The 18724-nt window shown below is 46.1% G+C and overlaps 34 non-coding genes and 5 pseudogenes across 34 annotated transcripts; all 39 read left to right on the top strand.

Moving 5' to 3' along the window:
* The first annotated feature begins 308 nt into the window (after positions 1–308).
* On the top strand, positions 309–427 carry LOC148793433 (5S ribosomal RNA). The gene has a single exon (XR_016072526.1). It is a non-coding gene; the product is annotated as a 5S ribosomal RNA (ribosomal RNA).
* Positions 428–780: 353 nt separating this feature from the next.
* LOC148793432 (5S ribosomal RNA) lies at positions 781–899 on the top strand. Its single transcript, XR_016069652.1, has one exon. It is a non-coding gene; the product is annotated as a 5S ribosomal RNA (ribosomal RNA).
* Positions 900–1253: 354 nt separating this feature from the next.
* Positions 1254–1372, top strand: LOC148793431 (5S ribosomal RNA). The gene has a single exon (XR_016072865.1). It is a non-coding gene; the product is annotated as a 5S ribosomal RNA (ribosomal RNA).
* Positions 1373–1726: 354 nt separating this feature from the next.
* Positions 1727–1845, top strand: LOC148793430 (5S ribosomal RNA). Its single transcript, XR_016069647.1, has one exon. It is a non-coding gene; the product is annotated as a 5S ribosomal RNA (ribosomal RNA).
* Positions 1846–2199: 354 nt separating this feature from the next.
* LOC148793429 (5S ribosomal RNA) lies at positions 2200–2318 on the top strand. Its single transcript, XR_016072119.1, has one exon. It is a non-coding gene; the product is annotated as a 5S ribosomal RNA (ribosomal RNA).
* A 354-nt stretch (positions 2319–2672) lies between these two features.
* On the top strand, positions 2673–2791 carry LOC148793428 (5S ribosomal RNA). The gene has a single exon (XR_016070480.1). It is a non-coding gene; the product is annotated as a 5S ribosomal RNA (ribosomal RNA).
* Positions 2792–3145: 354 nt separating this feature from the next.
* Positions 3146–3264, top strand: LOC148793427 (5S ribosomal RNA; annotated as a pseudogene).
* A 355-nt stretch (positions 3265–3619) lies between these two features.
* On the top strand, positions 3620–3738 carry LOC148793426 (5S ribosomal RNA). Its single transcript, XR_016069660.1, has one exon. It is a non-coding gene; the product is annotated as a 5S ribosomal RNA (ribosomal RNA).
* Positions 3739–4090: 352 nt separating this feature from the next.
* On the top strand, positions 4091–4209 carry LOC148793425 (5S ribosomal RNA). Its single transcript, XR_016075018.1, has one exon. It is a non-coding gene; the product is annotated as a 5S ribosomal RNA (ribosomal RNA).
* Positions 4210–4564: 355 nt separating this feature from the next.
* Positions 4565–4683, top strand: LOC148793424 (5S ribosomal RNA). Its single transcript, XR_016068748.1, has one exon. It is a non-coding gene; the product is annotated as a 5S ribosomal RNA (ribosomal RNA).
* A 355-nt stretch (positions 4684–5038) lies between these two features.
* Positions 5039–5157, top strand: LOC148793423 (5S ribosomal RNA; annotated as a pseudogene).
* Positions 5158–5512: 355 nt separating this feature from the next.
* Positions 5513–5631, top strand: LOC148793422 (5S ribosomal RNA; annotated as a pseudogene).
* Positions 5632–5985: 354 nt separating this feature from the next.
* On the top strand, positions 5986–6104 carry LOC148793421 (5S ribosomal RNA). The gene has a single exon (XR_016075739.1). It is a non-coding gene; the product is annotated as a 5S ribosomal RNA (ribosomal RNA).
* Positions 6105–6458: 354 nt separating this feature from the next.
* On the top strand, positions 6459–6577 carry LOC148793420 (5S ribosomal RNA). The gene has a single exon (XR_016072831.1). It is a non-coding gene; the product is annotated as a 5S ribosomal RNA (ribosomal RNA).
* Positions 6578–6932: 355 nt separating this feature from the next.
* Positions 6933–7051, top strand: LOC148793419 (5S ribosomal RNA). Its single transcript, XR_016068972.1, has one exon. It is a non-coding gene; the product is annotated as a 5S ribosomal RNA (ribosomal RNA).
* A 354-nt stretch (positions 7052–7405) lies between these two features.
* Positions 7406–7524, top strand: LOC148793418 (5S ribosomal RNA). The gene has a single exon (XR_016072854.1). It is a non-coding gene; the product is annotated as a 5S ribosomal RNA (ribosomal RNA).
* Positions 7525–7878: 354 nt separating this feature from the next.
* Positions 7879–7997, top strand: LOC148793417 (5S ribosomal RNA). The gene has a single exon (XR_016073634.1). It is a non-coding gene; the product is annotated as a 5S ribosomal RNA (ribosomal RNA).
* Positions 7998–8352: 355 nt separating this feature from the next.
* On the top strand, positions 8353–8471 carry LOC148793416 (5S ribosomal RNA). The gene has a single exon (XR_016071185.1). It is a non-coding gene; the product is annotated as a 5S ribosomal RNA (ribosomal RNA).
* Positions 8472–8825: 354 nt separating this feature from the next.
* Positions 8826–8944, top strand: LOC148793415 (5S ribosomal RNA; annotated as a pseudogene).
* Positions 8945–9298: 354 nt separating this feature from the next.
* Positions 9299–9417, top strand: LOC148793414 (5S ribosomal RNA). The gene has a single exon (XR_016075027.1). It is a non-coding gene; the product is annotated as a 5S ribosomal RNA (ribosomal RNA).
* Positions 9418–9772: 355 nt separating this feature from the next.
* Positions 9773–9891, top strand: LOC148793413 (5S ribosomal RNA). Its single transcript, XR_016070350.1, has one exon. It is a non-coding gene; the product is annotated as a 5S ribosomal RNA (ribosomal RNA).
* Positions 9892–10245: 354 nt separating this feature from the next.
* LOC148793412 (5S ribosomal RNA) lies at positions 10246–10364 on the top strand. Its single transcript, XR_016069086.1, has one exon. It is a non-coding gene; the product is annotated as a 5S ribosomal RNA (ribosomal RNA).
* A 354-nt stretch (positions 10365–10718) lies between these two features.
* LOC148793411 (5S ribosomal RNA) lies at positions 10719–10837 on the top strand. The gene has a single exon (XR_016070732.1). It is a non-coding gene; the product is annotated as a 5S ribosomal RNA (ribosomal RNA).
* A 355-nt stretch (positions 10838–11192) lies between these two features.
* LOC148793410 (5S ribosomal RNA) lies at positions 11193–11311 on the top strand. Its single transcript, XR_016071239.1, has one exon. It is a non-coding gene; the product is annotated as a 5S ribosomal RNA (ribosomal RNA).
* Positions 11312–11665: 354 nt separating this feature from the next.
* Positions 11666–11784, top strand: LOC148793409 (5S ribosomal RNA). Its single transcript, XR_016071228.1, has one exon. It is a non-coding gene; the product is annotated as a 5S ribosomal RNA (ribosomal RNA).
* A 354-nt stretch (positions 11785–12138) lies between these two features.
* LOC148793408 (5S ribosomal RNA) lies at positions 12139–12257 on the top strand. Its single transcript, XR_016072266.1, has one exon. It is a non-coding gene; the product is annotated as a 5S ribosomal RNA (ribosomal RNA).
* Positions 12258–12612: 355 nt separating this feature from the next.
* LOC148793407 (5S ribosomal RNA) lies at positions 12613–12731 on the top strand. Its single transcript, XR_016075264.1, has one exon. It is a non-coding gene; the product is annotated as a 5S ribosomal RNA (ribosomal RNA).
* A 353-nt stretch (positions 12732–13084) lies between these two features.
* On the top strand, positions 13085–13203 carry LOC148793406 (5S ribosomal RNA). The gene has a single exon (XR_016072701.1). It is a non-coding gene; the product is annotated as a 5S ribosomal RNA (ribosomal RNA).
* Positions 13204–13557: 354 nt separating this feature from the next.
* Positions 13558–13676, top strand: LOC148793405 (5S ribosomal RNA). Its single transcript, XR_016071619.1, has one exon. It is a non-coding gene; the product is annotated as a 5S ribosomal RNA (ribosomal RNA).
* Positions 13677–14030: 354 nt separating this feature from the next.
* LOC148793404 (5S ribosomal RNA) lies at positions 14031–14149 on the top strand. Its single transcript, XR_016070386.1, has one exon. It is a non-coding gene; the product is annotated as a 5S ribosomal RNA (ribosomal RNA).
* A 355-nt stretch (positions 14150–14504) lies between these two features.
* LOC148793403 (5S ribosomal RNA) lies at positions 14505–14623 on the top strand. The gene has a single exon (XR_016072297.1). It is a non-coding gene; the product is annotated as a 5S ribosomal RNA (ribosomal RNA).
* Positions 14624–14977: 354 nt separating this feature from the next.
* Positions 14978–15096, top strand: LOC148793402 (5S ribosomal RNA). The gene has a single exon (XR_016069962.1). It is a non-coding gene; the product is annotated as a 5S ribosomal RNA (ribosomal RNA).
* Positions 15097–15450: 354 nt separating this feature from the next.
* Positions 15451–15569, top strand: LOC148793401 (5S ribosomal RNA). The gene has a single exon (XR_016071217.1). It is a non-coding gene; the product is annotated as a 5S ribosomal RNA (ribosomal RNA).
* Positions 15570–15923: 354 nt separating this feature from the next.
* LOC148793400 (5S ribosomal RNA) lies at positions 15924–16042 on the top strand (annotated as a pseudogene).
* Positions 16043–16397: 355 nt separating this feature from the next.
* On the top strand, positions 16398–16516 carry LOC148793399 (5S ribosomal RNA). Its single transcript, XR_016070348.1, has one exon. It is a non-coding gene; the product is annotated as a 5S ribosomal RNA (ribosomal RNA).
* Positions 16517–16870: 354 nt separating this feature from the next.
* Positions 16871–16989, top strand: LOC148793398 (5S ribosomal RNA). Its single transcript, XR_016069320.1, has one exon. It is a non-coding gene; the product is annotated as a 5S ribosomal RNA (ribosomal RNA).
* Positions 16990–17342: 353 nt separating this feature from the next.
* On the top strand, positions 17343–17461 carry LOC148793397 (5S ribosomal RNA). The gene has a single exon (XR_016072388.1). It is a non-coding gene; the product is annotated as a 5S ribosomal RNA (ribosomal RNA).
* Positions 17462–17816: 355 nt separating this feature from the next.
* LOC148793396 (5S ribosomal RNA) lies at positions 17817–17935 on the top strand. Its single transcript, XR_016074427.1, has one exon. It is a non-coding gene; the product is annotated as a 5S ribosomal RNA (ribosomal RNA).
* A 354-nt stretch (positions 17936–18289) lies between these two features.
* LOC148793395 (5S ribosomal RNA) lies at positions 18290–18408 on the top strand. Its single transcript, XR_016070871.1, has one exon. It is a non-coding gene; the product is annotated as a 5S ribosomal RNA (ribosomal RNA).
* The last annotated feature ends 316 nt before the right edge of the window (positions 18409–18724 follow it).

The raw sequence follows: 18724 nt of genomic DNA, 5'->3' as shown, positions 1-18724 counted from the left end.
GTTGTTTCGGCGAGACAAACGCAAACAACGCGCCGGATACTCGGACCATTTGCGGCACGATCGTCATTACTGAATGGCAACGATGCAAGAACCGGGTTTTCGGCATTCGTCATGCATTGTGGGCCCCGCGATAGTATTGCATCTATCCGGAGGTGCGACAGATCTGAAAAGCAAACACTCCGCTCACGTAGGAGCTTGTGCACGGTTACCAAGGGAGGAAGGCTGCATACACATTTTTTTCAAATCTAAAACAATTAATGGAAGGGAGCAAGATAGTTCATAAAGATCTAAGCGAGCATAAATTAAACGGGTGCGATCATACCAGCACTAATGCACTGGATCCCATCAGAACTCCGAAGTTAAGTGTGCTTGGGCGAGAGTAGTACTAGGATGGGTGACCTCCTGGGAAGTCCTCGTGTTGCACCCCAATTTTATTAATATTTTATTTCGATATCGTATTTACAAATTCCATTTGTCGTTTCGGCGAGACAAACGCAAACAACGCGCCGGATACTCGGACCATTTGCGGCACGATCGTCATTACTGAATGGGAACCGTGCAAAAACCGGGCTTTTGGCATTCGTCGTGCATTGTGGGCCCCGCGATAGTATTGCATCTATCCGGGGGTGCGGCAGATCTGAAAAGCAAACACTCTGCTCACGTAGGAGCTTGTGCACGGTTACCAAGGGAGGAAGGCTGCATACACAATTTTTTCAAATCAAACAATTAATGGAGGGGAGTAAGATAGTGCATAAAGATCTAAGCGAGCATGAATTTAACGGCTGCGATCATACCAGCACTAATGCACCGGATCCCATCAGAACTCCGAAGTTAAGTGTTCTTGGGCGAGAGTAGTACTAGAATGGGTGACCTCCTGGGAAGTCCCCGTGTTGCACCCCAATTTTATTAATATTTTATTTTGATTTGTATTTGCAAATTCCATTTGTTGTTTCGGCGATACAACTGGAAACAACGCCTCGGATACTCGGACCATTTGCGGCACGATCGTCATTACTATATGGCAACGATGCAGGAACCGGGCTTTCGGCATTCGTCGTGCATTGTGGGCCCCGCGATAGTATTGCATTTATCCGGTGGTGCGGCAGATCTGAAAAGCAAACAATCCGCTCTCGTAGGAGTTTGTGCACGGTTACCAAGGGAGGAAGGCTGCATACACAGTTTTTTCAAATCTAAAACTATTAATGGAGGGGAGCAAGATAGTGCATAAAGATCTAAGCGAGCATGAATTAAACGGGTGCGATCATACCAGCACTAATGCACCGGATCCCATCAGAATTCCGAAGTTAAGTGTGCTTGGGCGAGAGTAGTACTAGGATGGGTGACCTCCTGGGAAGTCCTCGTGTTGCACCCCAATTTTATTAATATTTTATTTCGATATCGTATTTATAAATTCCATTTGTCGTTTCGGCGAGACAAACGCAAACAACGCGCCGGATACTCGGACCATTTGCGGCACGATTGTCAATACTGAATGGGAACCGTCCAAAAACCGGGTTTTCGCATTCGTCGTGCATTGTGGGCCCCGCGATAGTATTGCATCTATCCGGGGGTGCGGCAGATCTGAAAAGCAAACACTCTACTCACGTAGGAACTTGTGCACGGTTACCAAGGGAGGAAGGCTGCATACACAGTTTTTTCAAGTCTAAAACAATTAATGGAGGGGAGCAAGAGAGTGCATAAAGATCTAAGCGAGCATGAATTAAACGGGTGCGATCATACTAGCACTAATGCACCGGATCCCATCAGAACTCCAAAGTTAAGCGTGCTTGGGGGAGAGTAGTACTAGGATGGGTGACCTCCTGGGAAGTCCTCGTGTTGCACCCCAATTTTATTAATATTTTATTTTGATTTGTATTTGCAAATTCCATTTGTTGTTTCTGGGAGACAACTGGAAACAATGCGTCGGATACTCAGACCATTTGCGGCACGATCGTCATTACTGAATGGCAACGATGCAAGAACCGGGCTTTCGGCATTCGTCATGCATTGTGGGCCCCGCGATAGTATTGCATTTATCCGGAGGTGCGGCAGATCTGAAAAACAAACACTTCGCTCACGAAGGAGCTTGTGCACGGTTACCAAGGGAGGAAGGCTGCATAAACATTTTTTTCAAATCTAAAACAATTAATGGAAGGGAGAAATATAGTTCATAAAGATCTAAGCGAGCATGAATTAAACGGGTGCGATCATACCAGCACTAATGCACCGGATCCCATCAGAACTCCGAAGTAAAGTGTGCTTGGGCGAGAGTAGTACTAGGATGGGTGACCTCCTGGGAAGTCCTCGTGTTGCACCCCAATTTTATTAATATTTTATTTCGATATCGTATTTATAAATTCCATTTGTCGTTTCGGCGAGACAAACGCAAACAACGCGCCGGATACTCGGACCATTTGCGGCACGATTGTCAATACTGAATGGGAACCATGCAAAAACCGGGTTTTCGAATTCGTCGTGCATTGTGGGCCCCGCGATAGTATTGCATCTATCCGGGGGTGCGGCAGATCTGAAAAACAAACACTCTACTCACGTAGTAACTTGTGCACGGTTACCAAGGGAGGAAGGCTGCATACACAGTTTTTTCAAGTCTAAAACAATTAATGGAGGGGAGCAAGAGAGTGCATAAAGATCTAAGCGAGCATGAATTAAACGGGTGCGATCATACCAGCACTAATGCACCGGATCCCATCAGAACTCCAAAGTTAAGCGTGCCTGGGGGAGAGTAGTACTAGGATGGGTGACCTCTTGGAAAGTCCTCGTGTTGCACCCCAATTTTATTAATATTTTATTTTGATTTGTATTTGCAAATTCCATTTGTTGTTTCTGGGAGACAACTGGAAACAATGCGTCGGATACTCGGACCATTTGCGGCACGATCGTCATTACTGAATGGCAACGATGCAAGAACCGGGCTTTCGGCATTCGTCATGCATTGTGGGCCCCGCGATAGTATTGCATCTATTCGGCGGTGCGGCAGATCTGAAAAGCAAACACTCCGCTCACGTAGGAGCTTGTGCACGGTTACCAAGGGGGGAAGGCTGCATACACATTTTTTTCAAATCTAAAACAATTAATGGAAGGGAGCAAGATAGTTCATAAAGATCTAAGCGAGCATGAATTAAACGGGTGCGATCATACCAGCACTACTGCACCGGATCCCATCAGAACTCCGAAGTTAAGTGTGCTTCGGCGAGAGTAGGACTAGGATGGGTGACCTCCTGGGAAGTCCTCGTGTCGCACCCCAATTTTATTAATATTTTATTTCGATATCGTATTTACAAATTCCATTTGTCGTTTCGGCGAGACAAACGCAAACAATGCGCCGGATACTCGGACCATTTGCGGCACGATTGTCAATACTGAATGGGAACCGTGCAAAAACCGGGCTTTTGGCATTCGTCGTGCATTGTGGGCCCCGCGATAATATTGCATCTATCCGGGGGTGCGGCAGATCTGAAAAGCAAACACTCTGCTCACGGAGGAGCTTGTGCACGGTTACCAAGGGAGGAAGGCTGCATACAAAGTTTTTTCAAGTTTAAAACAATTAATGGAGGGGAGCAAGATAGTGCATAAAGATCTAAGCGAGCTTGAATTAAATGGGTGCGATCATACCAGCACTAATGCACCGGATCCGATCAGAACTCCAAAGTTAAGCGTGCTTGGGCGAGAGTAGTAGTAGGATGGGTGACCTCCTGGGAAGTCCTCGTGTTGCACCCCAATTTTATTAATATTTTATTTTGATTTGTATTTGCAAATCCATTTGTTGTTTCTGGGAGACAACTGGAAACAATGCGTCGGATACTCGGACCATTTGCGGCACGATCGTCATTACTGAATGGCACGATGCAAGAACCGGGCTTTCGGCATTCGTCATGTATTGTGGGCCCCGCGATAGTATTGCATCTATCCGGAGGTGCGGCAGATCTGAAAAGCAAACACTCCGCTCACGTAGGATTTTGTGCACGGTTACCAAGGGAGGAAGGCTGCATACACATTTTTTTCAAATCTAAAACAATTAATGGAAGGGAGCAAGATAGTTCATAAAGATCTAAGCGAGCATGAATTAAACGGGTGTGATCATACCAGCACTAATGCACCGGATCCCATCAGAACTCCGAAGTTAAGTGTGCTTGTGCGAGAGTAGTACTAGGATGGGTGACCTCCTGGGAAGTCCTCGTGTTGCACCCCAATTTTATAAATATTTGATTTCGATATCGTATTTACAAATTCCATTTGTCGTTTCGGCGAGACAAACGCAAACAACGCGCCGGATACTCGGACCATTTGCGGCACGATTGTCAATACTGAATGGGAACCGTGCAAAAACCGGGCTTTTGGCATTCGTCGTGCATTGTGGGCCCCGCGATAGTATTGCATCTATCCGGGGGTGCGGCAGATCTGAAAAACAAACACTCTACTCACGTAGGAGCTTGTGCACGGTTACCAAGGGAGGAAGGCTGCATACTCAGTTTTTTCAAGTCTAAAACAATTAAGGGAGGGGAGCAAGATAGTGCATAAAGATCTACGCAAGTATGAATTAAACGGGTGCGATCATACCAGCACTAATGCACCGGATCCCATCAGAACTCCGAAGTTAAGTGCGCTTGGGCGAGAGTAGTACTAGGATGGGTGACCTCCTGGGATGTCCTCGTGTTGCACCCCAATTTTATTAATTTTTTATTTCGATATCGTATTTGCAAATTCCATTTGTCGTTTCGGCGAGACAAACGCAAACAACGCGCCGGATACTCGGACCATTTGCGGCACGATCGTCATTACTGAATGGGAACCGTGCAAAAACCGGGCATTTGGCATTCGTCGTGCATTGTGGGCCCTGCGATAGTATTGCATCTATCCAGGGGTGCGGCAGATCTGAAAAACAAACACTCTGCTCACGTAGGAGCTTGTGCACGGTTACCAAGGGAGGAAGGCTGCATACAAAGTTTTTTCAAGTCTAAAACAATTAATGGAGGGGAGCAAGATAGTGCATAAAGATCTAAGCGAGCATGAATTAAACGGGTGGGATCATACCAGCACTAATGCACCGGATCCCATCAGAACTCCAAAGTTAAGCGTGCTTGGGCGAGAGTAGTACTAGGATGGGTGACATCCTGGGAAGTCCTCGTGTTGCACCCCAATTTTATTAATATTTTATTTTGATATCGTATTTGCAAATTCCATTTGTCGTTTCGGCGAGATAAACGCAAACAACGCGCCGGATACTCGGACCATTTGCGGCACAATCGTCATTACTGAATGGGAACCGTGCAAAAACCGGGCTTTTGGCATTCGTCGTGCATTGTGGGCCCCGCGATAGTATTGCATCTATCCAGGGGTGCGGCAGATCTGAAAAACAAACACTCTGCTCACGTAGGAGCTTGTGCACGGTTACCATGGTAGGAAAGCTGCATACACAGTTTTTTCATGTCTAAAACAATTAATGGAGGGGAGCAAGATAGTGCATAAAGATCTAAGCGAGCATGAATTAAACGGATGCGATCATAGCAGCACTAATGCACTGGATCCCATCAGAATTACGAAGTTAAGAGTGCATGGGCGAGAGTAGTACTAGGATGGGTGACCTCCTGGGAAGTCCTCGTGTTGCACCCCAATTTTATTAATATTTTATTTTGATTTGTATTTACAAATTCCATTTGTTGTTTCTGGGAGACAACTGGAAACAATGCGTCGGATACTCGGACCATTTGCGGCACGATCGTCATTACTGAATGGCAACAATGCAGGAACCGGGCTGTCGGCATTCGTCGTGCATTGTGGGCCCCGCGATAGTATTGCATTTATCCGGTGGTGCGGCAGATCTGAAAAGCAAACAATCTGCTCACGTAGGAGCTTGTCCACGGTTACCAAGGGAAGAAGGTTGCATACACAGTTTTTTTAAATCTAAAACAATTAATGGTGGGGAGCAAGATAGTGCATAATGATCTAAACGAGCATGAATTAAACGGGTGCGATCATACCAGCACTAATGCACCGGATCCCATCAGAACTCCGAAGTTAAGTGTGCTTGGGCGAGAGTAGTACTAGAATCGGTGACCTCCTGGGAAGTCCTCGTGTTGCACCCCAATTTTATTAATATTTTATTTTGATTTGTATTTGCAAATTCCATTTGTTCTTTCGGCGATACAACTGGAAACAACGCGTCGGATACTCGGACCATTTGCGGCACGATCGTCATTACTGAATGGCAATGATGCAAGAACCGGACTTTCGGCATTCGTCATGCATTGTGGGCCCCGCGATAGTATTGCATCTATCCGGAGGTGCGGCAGATCTGAAAAGCAAACACTCTGCTCACGTAGGAGCTTGTGCACGGTTACCAAGGGAGGAAAGCTGCATACACAGTTTTTTCTTGTCTAAAACAATTAATGGAGGGGAGCAAGATAGTGCATAAAGATCTAAGCGAGCATGTATTAAACGGGTGCGATCATACCAGCACTAATGCATCGGATCCCATCTGAACTCCGAAGTTAAGTGTGCTTGGGCGAGAGTAGTACCAGGATGGGTGACCTCCTGGGAAGTCCTCGTGTTGCACCCCAATTTTATTAATATTTTATTTCGATATCGTATTTGCAAATTCCATTTGTCGTTTCGGCGAGACAAACGCAAACAACGCGTCGGATACTCGGACCATTTGCGGCACGATTGTCATTACTGAATGGGAACCGTGCAAAAACCGGGCTTTTGGCATTCGTCGTGCATTGTGGGCCCCGCGATAGTATTGCATCTACCCGGGGGTGCGGCAGTTCTGAAAAGCAAACACTCTGCTCACGTAGGAGCTTGTGCACGGTTACCAAGGGAGGAAGGCTGCATACACAGTTTTTTCAAGTCTAAAACAATTAATGGAGGGGAGCAAGATAGTGCATAAAGATCTAAGCGAGCATGAATTAAACGGGTGCGATCATACCAGCACTAATGCACCGGATCCCATCAGAACTCTGAAGTTAAGCGTGCTTGGGCGAAAGTAGTACTAGGATGGGTGACCTCCTGGGAAGTCCTCGTGTTGCTCCCCAATTTTATTAATATTTTATTTTGATTTGTATTTGCAAATTCCATTTCTTGTTTCGGCGATACAACTGGAAACAACGCGTCGGATACTCGGACCATTTGCGGCACGATCGTCATTACTGAATGGCAACGATGCAGGAACCGGGATTTCGGCATTCGTCGTGCATTGTGGGCCCCGCGATAGTATTGCATTTATTCGGTGGTGCGGCAGATCTGAAAAGCAAACAATCCGCTCACGTAGGAGCTTGTGCACGGTTACCAAGGGAGGAAGGTTGCATACACAGTTTTTTTAAATCTAAAACAATTAATGGAGGGGAGCAAGATAGTGAATTAAGATCTAAGCGAGCAATAATTAAACGGGTGCGATCATACCAGCATTAATGCACCGGATCCCATTAGAACTCCGAAGTTAAGTGTGCTTGGGCGAGAGTAGTACTTGAATGGGTGACCTCCTGGGAAGTCCTCGTGTTGCACCCCAATTTTATTAATATTTTATTTTGATTTGTATTTGCAAATTCCATTTGTTCTTTCGGCGATACAACTGGAAACAACGCGTCGGATACTCGGACCATTTGCGGCACGATCGTCATTACTGAATGGCAACGATGCAAGAACCGGACTTTCGGCATTCGTCATGCATTGTGGGCCCCGCGATAGTATTGCATCTATCCGGAGGTGCGGCAGATAGGAAAAGCAAACACTCCGCTCACGTAGGAGCTTGTGCACGGTTACCAAGGGAGGAAGGCTGCATACACATTTTTTTCAAATCTAAAACAATTAATGCAGGGGAGCAAGATAGTGCATAAAGATCTAAGCGAGCATGTATTAAACGGGTGCGATCATACCAGCACTAATGCACCGGATCCCATCAGAACTCCGAAGTTAAGTGTGCTTGGGCGAGAGTAGTACTAGGATGGGTGACCTCCTGGGAAGTCCTCTTGTTGCACCCCAATTTTATTAATATTTTATTTTGATAACGTATTTGCAAATTCCATTTGTTCTTTCGGCGAGACAAACGCAAACAACACGCCGGATACTCGGACCATTTGCGGCACGATCGTCATTACTGAATCGGAACCGTGCAAGAACCGGGCTTTCGGCATTCGTCGTGCATTGTGGGCCCCGCGATAGTATTGCATCTATCCGGGGGTGCGGCAGATCTGAAAAGCAAACACTCTGCTCACGTAGGAGCTTGTGCACGGTTACCAAGGGAGGAAGGCTGCATACACAATTTTTTCAAGTCTAAAACAATTAATGGAGGGGAGCAAGATAGTGCATAAAGATATAAGCGAGCATGAATTAAACGGGTGCGATCATACCAGCACTAATGCACCGGATCCCATCAGAACTCCGAAGTTAAGCGTGCTTGGGCGAGAGTAGTACTGGGATGGGTGACCTCTTGGGAAGTCCTTGTGTTGCACCCCAATTTTATTAATCTTTTATTTTGATTTGTATTTGCAAATTCCATTTGTTGTTTCTGGGAGACAACTGGAAACAATGCGTCGGATACTCGGACCATTTGCGGCACGTTCGTCATTTCTGAATGGCAACGATGCAGGAACCGGGCTGTCGGCATTCGTCGTGCATTGTGGGCCCCGTGATAGTATTGCATTTTTCCGGTGGTGCGGCAAATCTGAAAAGCAAACAATCCGCTCACGTAGGAGCTTGTGCACGGTTACCAAGGGAGGAAGGATGCATACACAGTTTTTTCAAATCTAAAACAATTAATGCAGGGGAGGAATATAGTGCATAAAGATCTAAGCGAGCATGAATTAAACGGGTGCGATCATACCAGCACTAATGCACTGGATGCCATCAGAACTCCGAAGTTAAGTATGCTTGGGCGAGAGTAGTACTAGAATGGGTGACCTCCTGGGAAGTCCTCGTGTTGCACCCCAATTTTATTAATATTTTATTTTGATTTGTATTTGCAAATTCCATTTGTTGTTTCGGCGATACAACTGGAAACAACGAGTCGGATACTCGGACCATTTGCGGCACGATCGTCATTACTGAATGGCAACGATGCAAGAACCGGGCTTTCGGCATTCGTCATGCATTGTGGACCCCGCGATAGTATTGCATCTATCCGGAGGTGCGGCAGATCTGAAAAGCAAACACTCCGCTCACGTAGGAGCTTGTGCACGGTTACCAAGGGAGGAAGGCTGCATACACATTTTTTTCAAATCTAAAACATATAATGGAGGGGAGCAAGATAGTTCATAAAGATATAAGCGAGCATGAATTAAACGGGTGCGATCATACCAGCACTAATGCACCGGATCCCATCAGAACTCCGAAGTTAAGTGTGCTTGGGCGAGAGTAGTACTAGGATGGGTGACATCCTGGGAAGTCCTCGTGTTGCACCCCAATTTTATTAAAATTTTATTTCGATATCGTATTTGCAAATTCCATTTGTCGTTTCGGCGAGACAAACGCAAACAACGCGCCGGATACTCGGACCATTTGCGGCACAATCGTCATTACTGAATGGGAACCGTGCAAAAACCGGGCTTTTGGCATTCGTCGTGCATTGTGGGCCCCGCGATAGTATTGCATCTATCCAGGGGTGCGGCAGATCTGAAAAGCAAACACTCTGCTCACGTAGGAGCTTGTGCACGGTTACCATGGGAGGAAAGCTGCATACACAGTTTTTTCATGTCTAAAACAATTAATGGAGGGGAGCAAGACAGTGCATAAAGATCTAAGCGAGCATGAATTAAACGGATGCGATCATAGCAGCACTAATGCACTGGATCCCATCAGAACTCCGAAGTTAAGAGTGCTTGGGCGAGAGTAGTACTAGGATGGGTGATCTCCTGGGAAGTCCTCGTGTTGCACCCCGATTTTATTAATATTTTATTTTGATTTGTATTTACAAATTCCATTTGTTGTTTCTGGGAGACAACTGGAAACAATGCGTCGGATACTCGGACCATTTGCGGCACGATCGTCATTACTGAATGGCAACAATGCAGGAACCGGGCTGTCGGCATTCGTCGTGCATTGTGGGCCCCGCGATAGTATTGAATTTATCCGGTGGTGCGGCAGATCTGAAAAGCAAACAATCCGCTCACGTAGGAGCTTGTGCACGGTTACCAAGGGAGGAAGGTTGCATACACAGTTTTTTTAAATCTAAAACAATTAATGGAGGGGAGCAAGATAGTGCATAATGATCTAAACGAGCATGAATTAAACGGGTGCGATCATACCAGCACTAATGCACCGGATCCCATCAGAACTCCGAAGTTAAGTGTGCTTGGGCGAGAGAAGTACTAGAATCGGTGACCTCCTGGGAAGTCCTCGTGTTGCACCCCAATTTTATTAATATTTTATTTTGATTTGTATTTGCAAATTCCATTTGTTCTTTCGGCGATACAACTGGAAACAACGCGTCGGATACTCGGACCATTTGCGGCACGATCGTCATTACTGAATGGCAATGATGCAAGAACCGGACTTTCGGCATTCGTCATGCATTGTGGGCCCCGCGATAGTATTGCATCTATCCGGAGGTGCGGCAGATCTGAAAAGCAAACACTCTGCTCACGTAGGAGCTTGTGCACGGTTACCAAGGGAGGAAAGCTGCATACACAGTTTTTTCTTGTCTAAAACAATTAATCGAGGGGAGCAAGATAGTGCATAAAGATCTAAGCGAGCATGTATTAAACGGGTGCGATCATACCAGCACTAATGCACCGGATCCCATCTGAACTCCGAAGTTAAGTGTGCTTGGGCGAGAGTAGTACTAGGATGGGTGACCTCCTGGGAAGTCCTCGTGTTGCACCCCAATTTTATTAATATTTTATTTCGATATCGTATTTGCAAATTCCATTTGTCGTTTCGGCGAGACAAACGCAAACAACGCGTCGGATACTCGGACCATTTGCGGCACGATTGTCATTACTGAATGGGAACCGTGCAAAAACCGGGCTTTTGGCATTCGTCGTGCATTGTGGGCCCCGCGATAGTATTGCATCTACCCGGGGGTGCGGCAGTTCTGAAAAGCAAACACTCTGCTCACGTAGGAGCTTGTGCACGGTTACCAAGGGAGGAAGGCTGCATACACAGTTTTTTCAAGTCTAAAACAATTAATGGAGGGGAGCAAGAAAGTGCATAAAGATCTAAGCGAGCATGAATTAAATGGGTGCGATCATACCAGCACTAATGCACCGGATCCCATCAGAACTCCGAAGTTAAGCGTGCTTGGGCGAGAGTAGTACTAGGATGGGTGACCTCCTGGGAAGTCCTCGTGTTGCACCCCAATTTTATTAATATTTTATTTTGATTTGTATTTGCAAATTCCATTTGTTGTTTCGGCGATACAACTGGAAACAACGCGTCGGATACTCGGACCATTTGCGGCACGATCGTCATTACTATATGGCAACAATGCAGGAACCGGGCTTTCGGTATTCGTCGTGCATTGTGGGCCCCGTGATAGTATTGCATTTATCCGATGGTGCGGCAGATCTGAAAAGCAAACGATCCGCTCACGTAAGAAGTTGTGCACGGTTACCAAGGGAGGAAGGCTGCATACACAGTTTTTTCAAATCTAAAACAATTAATGGAGGGGAGCAAGTTAGTGCATAAAGATCTAAGCGAGCATGAATTAAACGGGTGCGATCATACCAGCACTAATGCACCGGATCCCATCAGAACTCCGAAGTTAAGCGTGCTTGGGCGAGAGTAGTACTAGGATGGGTGACCTCCTGGGAAGTCCTCGTGTTGCACCCCAATTTTATTAATATTTTATTTTGATTTGTATTTGCAAATTCCATTTGTTGTTTCTGGGAGACAACTGGAAACAATGCGTCGGATACTCGGACCATTTGCGGCACGATCGTCATTACTATTTGGCAACGATGCAGGAACCGGGATTTCGGCATTCGTCGTGCATTGTGGGCCCCGCGATAGTATTGCATTTATCCGGTGGTGCGGCAGATCTGAAAAACAAACAATCCGCTCACGTAAGAGCTTGTGCACGGTTACCAAGGGAGGAAGGCTGCATACACAGTTTTTTCAAATCTAAAACAATTAATGGAGGGGAGCAAGTTAGTGCATAAAGATCTAAGCGAGCATGAATTAAACGGGTGCGATCATACCAGCACTAATGCACCGGATCCCATCAGAACTCCGAAGTTAAGCGTGCTTGGGCGAGAGTAGTACTAGGATGGGTGACCTCCTGGGTAGTCCTCGTGTTGCACCCCAATTTTATTAATATTTTATTTCGATATCGTATTTGCAAATTCCATTTGTCGTTTCGGCGAGACAAACGCAAACAACGCGCCGGATACTCGGACCATTTGCGGCACGATTGTCATTACTGAATGGGAACCGTGCAAAAACCGGGCTTTTGGCATTCGTCGTGCATTGTGGGCCCCGTGATAGTATTGCATCTATCCGGGGGTGCGGCAGTTCTGAAAAACAAACACTCTGCTCACGTAGGAGCTTGTGCACGGTTACCAAGGGAGGAAGGCTGCATACACAGTTTTTTCAAGTCTAAAACAATTAATGGAGGGGAGCAAGATAGTGCATAAAGATCTAGGCGAGCATGAATTAAATGGGTGCGATCATACCAGCACTAATGCACCGGATCCCATCAGAACTCTGAAGTTAAGTGTGCTTGGGCGAAAGTAGTACTAGGATGGGTGACCTCCTGGGAAGTCCTCGTGTTGCACCCCAATTTTATTAATATTTTATTTTGATTTGTATTTGCAAATTCCATTTGTTATTTCTGGGAGACAACTGGAAACAATGCGTCGGATACTCGGACCATTTGCGGCACGATCGTCATTACTGAGTGGCAATGATACAGGTACCGGCTTTCGGCATTCGTCGTGCATTGTGGGCCCCGCGATAGTATTGCATTTATCCGGTGGTGCGGTAGATCTGAAAAGCAAACAATCCGCTCACGTAGGAGCTTGTGCACGGTTACCAAGGGAGGAAGGCTGCATACACAGTTGTTTTAAATCTAAAACAATTAATGGAGGGGAGCAAGATAGTGCATAAAGATCTAAGCGAGCATGAATTAAACGGGTGCAATCATACCAGCACTAATGCACCGGATCCCATCAGAACTCCGAAGTTAAATGTGCTTGGGCGAGAGTAGTACTAGAATGGGTGACCTCCTGGGAAGTCCTCGTGTTGCACCCCAATTTTATTAATATTTTATTTTGATTTGTATTTGTAAATTCCATTTGTTCTTTCGGCGATACAACTGGAAACAACGCGTCGGATACTCGGACCATTTGCGGCACGATCGTCATTACTGAATGGGAACGATGCAGGAACCGGGCTTTCGGCATTCGTCGTGCATTGTGGGCCCCGCGATAGTATTGCATTTATTCGGTGGTGCGGCAGATCTGAAAAGCAAACAATCTGCTCACGTTGGAGCTTGTGCACGGTTACCAAGGGAGGAAGGTTGCATACACAGTTTTTTTAAATCTAAAACAATTAATGGAGGGGAGCAAAATAGTGCATAAAGATCTAAGCGAGCAGGAATTAAACGGGTGCGATCATACCAGCACTAATGCACCGGATCCCATCAGAACTCCGAAGTTAAGTGTGCTTGGGCGAGAGTAGTACTAGAATGGGTGACCTCCTGGGAAGTCCTCGTGTTGCACCCCAATTTTATTAATATTTTATTTTGATTTGTATTTGCAAATTCCATTTGTTCTTTCGGCGATACAACTGGAAACAACGCGTCGGATACTCGGACCATTTGCGGCACGATCGTCATTACTGAATGGCAACGATGCAAGAACCGGACTTTCGGCATTCGTCATGCATTGTGGGCCCCGCGATAGTATTGCATCTATCTGGAGGTGCGGCAGATATGAAAAGCAAACACTCCGCTCACGTAGGAGCTTGTGCACGGTTACCAAGGGAGGAAGGCTGCATACACATTTTTTTCAAATCTAAAACAATTAATGCAGGGGAGCAAGATAGTGCATAAAGATCTAAGCGAGCATGAATTAAACGGGTGCGATCATACCAGCACTAATGCAACGGATCCCATCAGAACTCCGGAGTTAAGTGTGCTTGGGCGAGAGTAGTACTAGGATGGGTGACCTCCTGGGAAGTCCTCTTGTTGCACCCCAATTTTATTAATATTTTATTTTGATAACGTATTTGCAAATTCCATTTGTTCTTTCGGCGAGACAAACGCAAACAACACGCCGGATACTCGGACCATTTGCGGCACGATCGTCATTACTGAATGGGAACCGTGCAAGAACCGGGCTTTCGGCATTCGTCGTGCATTGTGGGCCCCGCGATAGTATTGCATCTATCCGGGGGTGCGGCAGATCTGAAAAGCAAACACTCTGCTCACGTAGGAGCTTGTGCACGGTTACCAAGGGAGGAAGGCTGCATACACAATTTTTTCAAGTCTAAAACAATTAATGGAGGGGAGCAAGATAGTGCATAAAGATCTAAGCGAGCATGAATTAAATGGGTGCGATCATACCAGCACTAATGCACCGGATCCCATCAGAACTCCGAAGTTAAGCGTGCTTGGGCGAGAGTAGTACTGGGATGGGTGACCTCTTGGGATGTCCACGTGTTGCACCCCAATTTTATTAATCTTTTATTTTGATTTGTATTTGCAAATTCCATTTGTTGTTTCTGGGAGACAACTGGAAACAATGCGTCGGATACTCGGACCATTTGCGGCACGTTCGTCATTTCTGAATGGCAACGATGCAGGAACCGGGCTGTCGGCATTCGTCGTGCATTGTGGGCCCCGCGATAGTATTGCATCTACCCGGGGGTGCGGCAGTTCTGAAAAGCAAACACTCTGCTCACGTAGGAGCTTGTGCACGGTTACCAAGGGAGGAAGGCTGCATACACAGTTTTTTCAAGTCTAAAACAATTAATGGAGGGGAGCAAGATAGTGCATAAAGATCTAAGCGAGCATGAATTAAATGGGTGCGATCATACCAGCACTAATGCACCGGATCCCATCAGAACTCTGAAGTTATGCGTGCTTGGGCGAAAGTAGTACTAGGATGGGTGACCTCCTGGGAAGTCCTCGTGTTGCACCCCAATTTTATTAATATTTTATTTTGATTTGTATTTGCAAATTCCATTTGTTGTTTCGGCGATACAACTGGAAACAACGCGTCGGATACTCGGACCATTTGCGGCACGATCGTCATTACTATATGGCAACAATGCAGGAACCGGGCTTTCGGTATTCGTCGTGCATTGTGGGCCCCGTGATAGTATTGCATTTATCCGATGGTGCGGCAGATCTGAAAAGCAAACGATCCGCTCACGTAAGAAGTTGTGCACGGTTACCAAGGGAGGAAGGCTGCATACACAGTTTTTTCAAATCTAAAACAATTAATGGAGGGGAGCAAGTTAGTGCATAAAGATCTAAGCGAGCATGAATTAAACGGGTGCGATCATACCAGCACTAATGCACCGGATCCCATCAGAACTCCGAAGTTAAGCGTGCTTGGGCGAGAGTAGTACTAGGATGGGTGACCTCCTGGGAAGTCCTCGTGTTGCACCCCAATTTTATTAATATTTTATTTTGATTTGTATTTGCAAATTCCATTTGTTGTTTCTGGGAGACAACTGGAAACAATGCGTCGGATACTCGGACCATTTGCGGCACGATCGTCATTACTATTTGGCAACGATGCAGGAACCGGGATTTCGGCATTCGTCGTGCATTGTGGGCCCTGCGATAGTATTGCATCTATCCGGGGGTGCGGCAGATCTGAAAAGCAAACACTCTGCTCACGTAGGAGCTTGTGCACGGTTACCAAGGGAGGAAGGCTGCATACACATTTTTTTCAAATCTAAAACATATAATGGAGGGGAGCAAGATAGTTCATAAAGATATAAGCGAGCATGAATTAAACGGGTGCGATCATACCAGCACTAATGCACCGCATCCCATCAGAACTCCGAAGTTAAGTGTGCTTGGGCGAGAGTAGTACTAGGATGGGTGACATCCTGGGAAGTCCTCGTGTTGCACCCCAATTTTATTAATATTTTATTTCGATATCGTATTTGCAAATTCCATTTGTCGTTTCGGCGAGACAAACGCAAACAACGCGCCGGATACTCGGACCATTTGCGGCACAATCGTCATTACTGAATGGGAACCGTGCAAAAACCGGGCTTTTGGCATTCGTCGTGCATTGTGGGCCCCGCGATAGTATTGCATCTATCCAGGGGTGCGGCAGATCTGAAAAGCAAACACTCTGCTCACGTAGGAGCTTGTGAACGGTTACCATGGGAGGAAAGCTGCATACACAGTTTTTTCATGTCTAAAACAATTAATGGAGGGGAGCAAGACAGTGCATAAAGATCTAAGCGAGCATGAATTAAACGGATGCGATCATAGCAGCACTAATGCACTGGATCCCATCAGAACTCCGAAGTTAAGAGTGCTTGGGCGAGAGTAGTACTAGGATGGGTGATCTCCTGGGAAGTCCTCGTGTTGCACCCCGATTTTATTAATATTTTATTTTGATTTGTATTTACAAATTCCATTTGTTGTTTCTGGGAGACAACTGGAAACAATGCGTCGGATACTCGGACCATTTGCGGCACGATCGTCATTACTGAATGGCAACAATGCAGGAACCGGGCTGTCGGCATTCGTCGTGCATTGTGGGCCCCGCGATAGTATTGAATTTATCCGGTGGTGCGGCAGATCTGAAAAGCAAACAATCCGCTCACGTAGGAGCTTGTGCACGGTTACCAAGGGAGGAAGGTTGCATACACAGTTTTTTTAAATCTAAAACAATTAATGGAGGGGAGCAAGATAGTGCATAATGATCTAAACGAGCATGAATTAAACGGGTGCGATCATACCAGCACTAATGCACCGGATCCCATCAGAACTCCGAAGTTAAGTGTGCTTGGGCGAGAATAGTACTAGAATCGGTGACCTCCTGGGAAGTCCTCGTGTTGCACCCCAATTTTATTAATATTTTATTTTGATTTGTATTTGCAAATTCCATTTGTTCTTTCGGCGATACAACTGGAAACAACGCGTCGGATACTCGGACCATTTGCGGCACGATCGTCATTACTGAATGGCAATGATGCAAGAACCGGACTTTCGGCATTCGTCATGCATTGTGGGCCCCGCGATAGTATTGCATTATCCGGAGGTGCGGCAGATCTGAAAAGCAAACACTCTGCTCACGTAGGAGCTTGTGCACGGTTTCCAAGGGAGTAAAGCTGCATACACAGTTTTTTCTTGTCTAAAACAATTAATCGAGGGGAGCAAGATAGTGCATAAAGATCTAAGCGAGCATGTATTAAACGGATGCGATCATACCAGCACTAATGCACCGGATCCCATCTGAACTCCGAAGTTAAGTGTGCTTGGGCGAGAGTAGTACTAGGATGGGTGACCTCCTGGGAAGTCCTCGTGTTGCACCCCAATTTTATTAATATTTTATTTCGATATCGTATTTGCAAATTCCATTTGTCGTTTCGGCGAGACAAACGCAAACAACGCGTCGGATACTCGGACCATTTGCGGCACGATTGTCATTACTGAATGGGAACCGTGCAAAAACCGGGCTTTTGGCATTCGTCGTGCATTGTGGGCCCCGCGATAGTATTGCATCTACCCGGGGGTGCGGCAGTTCTGAAAAGCAAACACTCTGCTCACGTAGGAGCTTGTGCACGGTTACCAAGGGAGGAAGGCTGCATACACAGTTTTTTCAAGTCTAAAACAATTAATGGAGGGGAGCAAGATAGTGCATAAAGATCTAAGCGAGCATGAATTAAATGGGTGCGATCATACCAGCACTAATGCACCGGATCCCATCAGAACTCTGAAGTTAAGCGTGCTTGGGCGAAAGTAGTACTAGGATGGGTGACCTCCTGGGAAGTCCTCGTGTTGCACCCCAATTTTATTAATATTTTATTTTGATTTGTATTTGCAAATTCCATTTGTTGTTTCGGCGATACAACTGGAAACAACGCGTCGGATACTCGGACCATTTGCGGCACGATCGTCATTACTATATGGCAACAATGCAGGAACCGGGCTTTCGGTATTCGTCGTGCATTGTGGGCCCCGTGATAGTATTGCATTTATCCGATGGTGCGGCAGATCTGAAAAGCAAACAATCCGCTCACGTAAGAAGTTGTGCACGGTTACCAAGGGAGGAAGGCTGCATACACAGTTTTTTCAAATCTAAAACAATTAATGGAGGGGAGCAAGTTAGTGCATAAAGATCTAAGCGAGCATGAATTAAACGGGTGCGATCATACCAGCACTAATGCACCGGATCCCATCAGAACTCCGAAGTTAAGCGTGCTTGGGCGAGAGTAGTACTAGGATGGGTGACCACCTGGGAAGTCCTCGTGTTGCACCCCAATTTTATTAATATTTTATTTTGATTTGTATTTGCAAATTCCATTTGTTGTTTCTGGGAGACAACTGGAAACAATGCGTCGGATACTCGGACCATTTGCGGCACGATCGTCATTACTATTTGGCAACGATGCAGGAACCGGGATTTCGGCATTCGTCGTGCATTGTGGGCCCCGCGATAGTATTGCATTTATCCGGTGGTGCGGCAGATCTGAAAAACAAACAATCCGCTCACGTAAGAGCTTGTGCACGGTTACCAAGGGAGGAAGGCTGCATACACAGTTTTTTCAAATCTAAAACAATTAATGGAGGGGAGCA

This window comes from Nelumbo nucifera, chromosome 4, assembly GCF_055504915.1.
Source record: "Nelumbo nucifera cultivar China Antique chromosome 4, China Antique-T2T, whole genome shotgun sequence".
Taxonomy (NCBI): Eukaryota; Viridiplantae; Streptophyta; class Magnoliopsida; order Proteales; family Nelumbonaceae; genus Nelumbo; species Nelumbo nucifera.
Note: the sequence above shows the minus strand (reverse complement) of the source record. Positions and strands in the feature narration are given on the sequence as shown.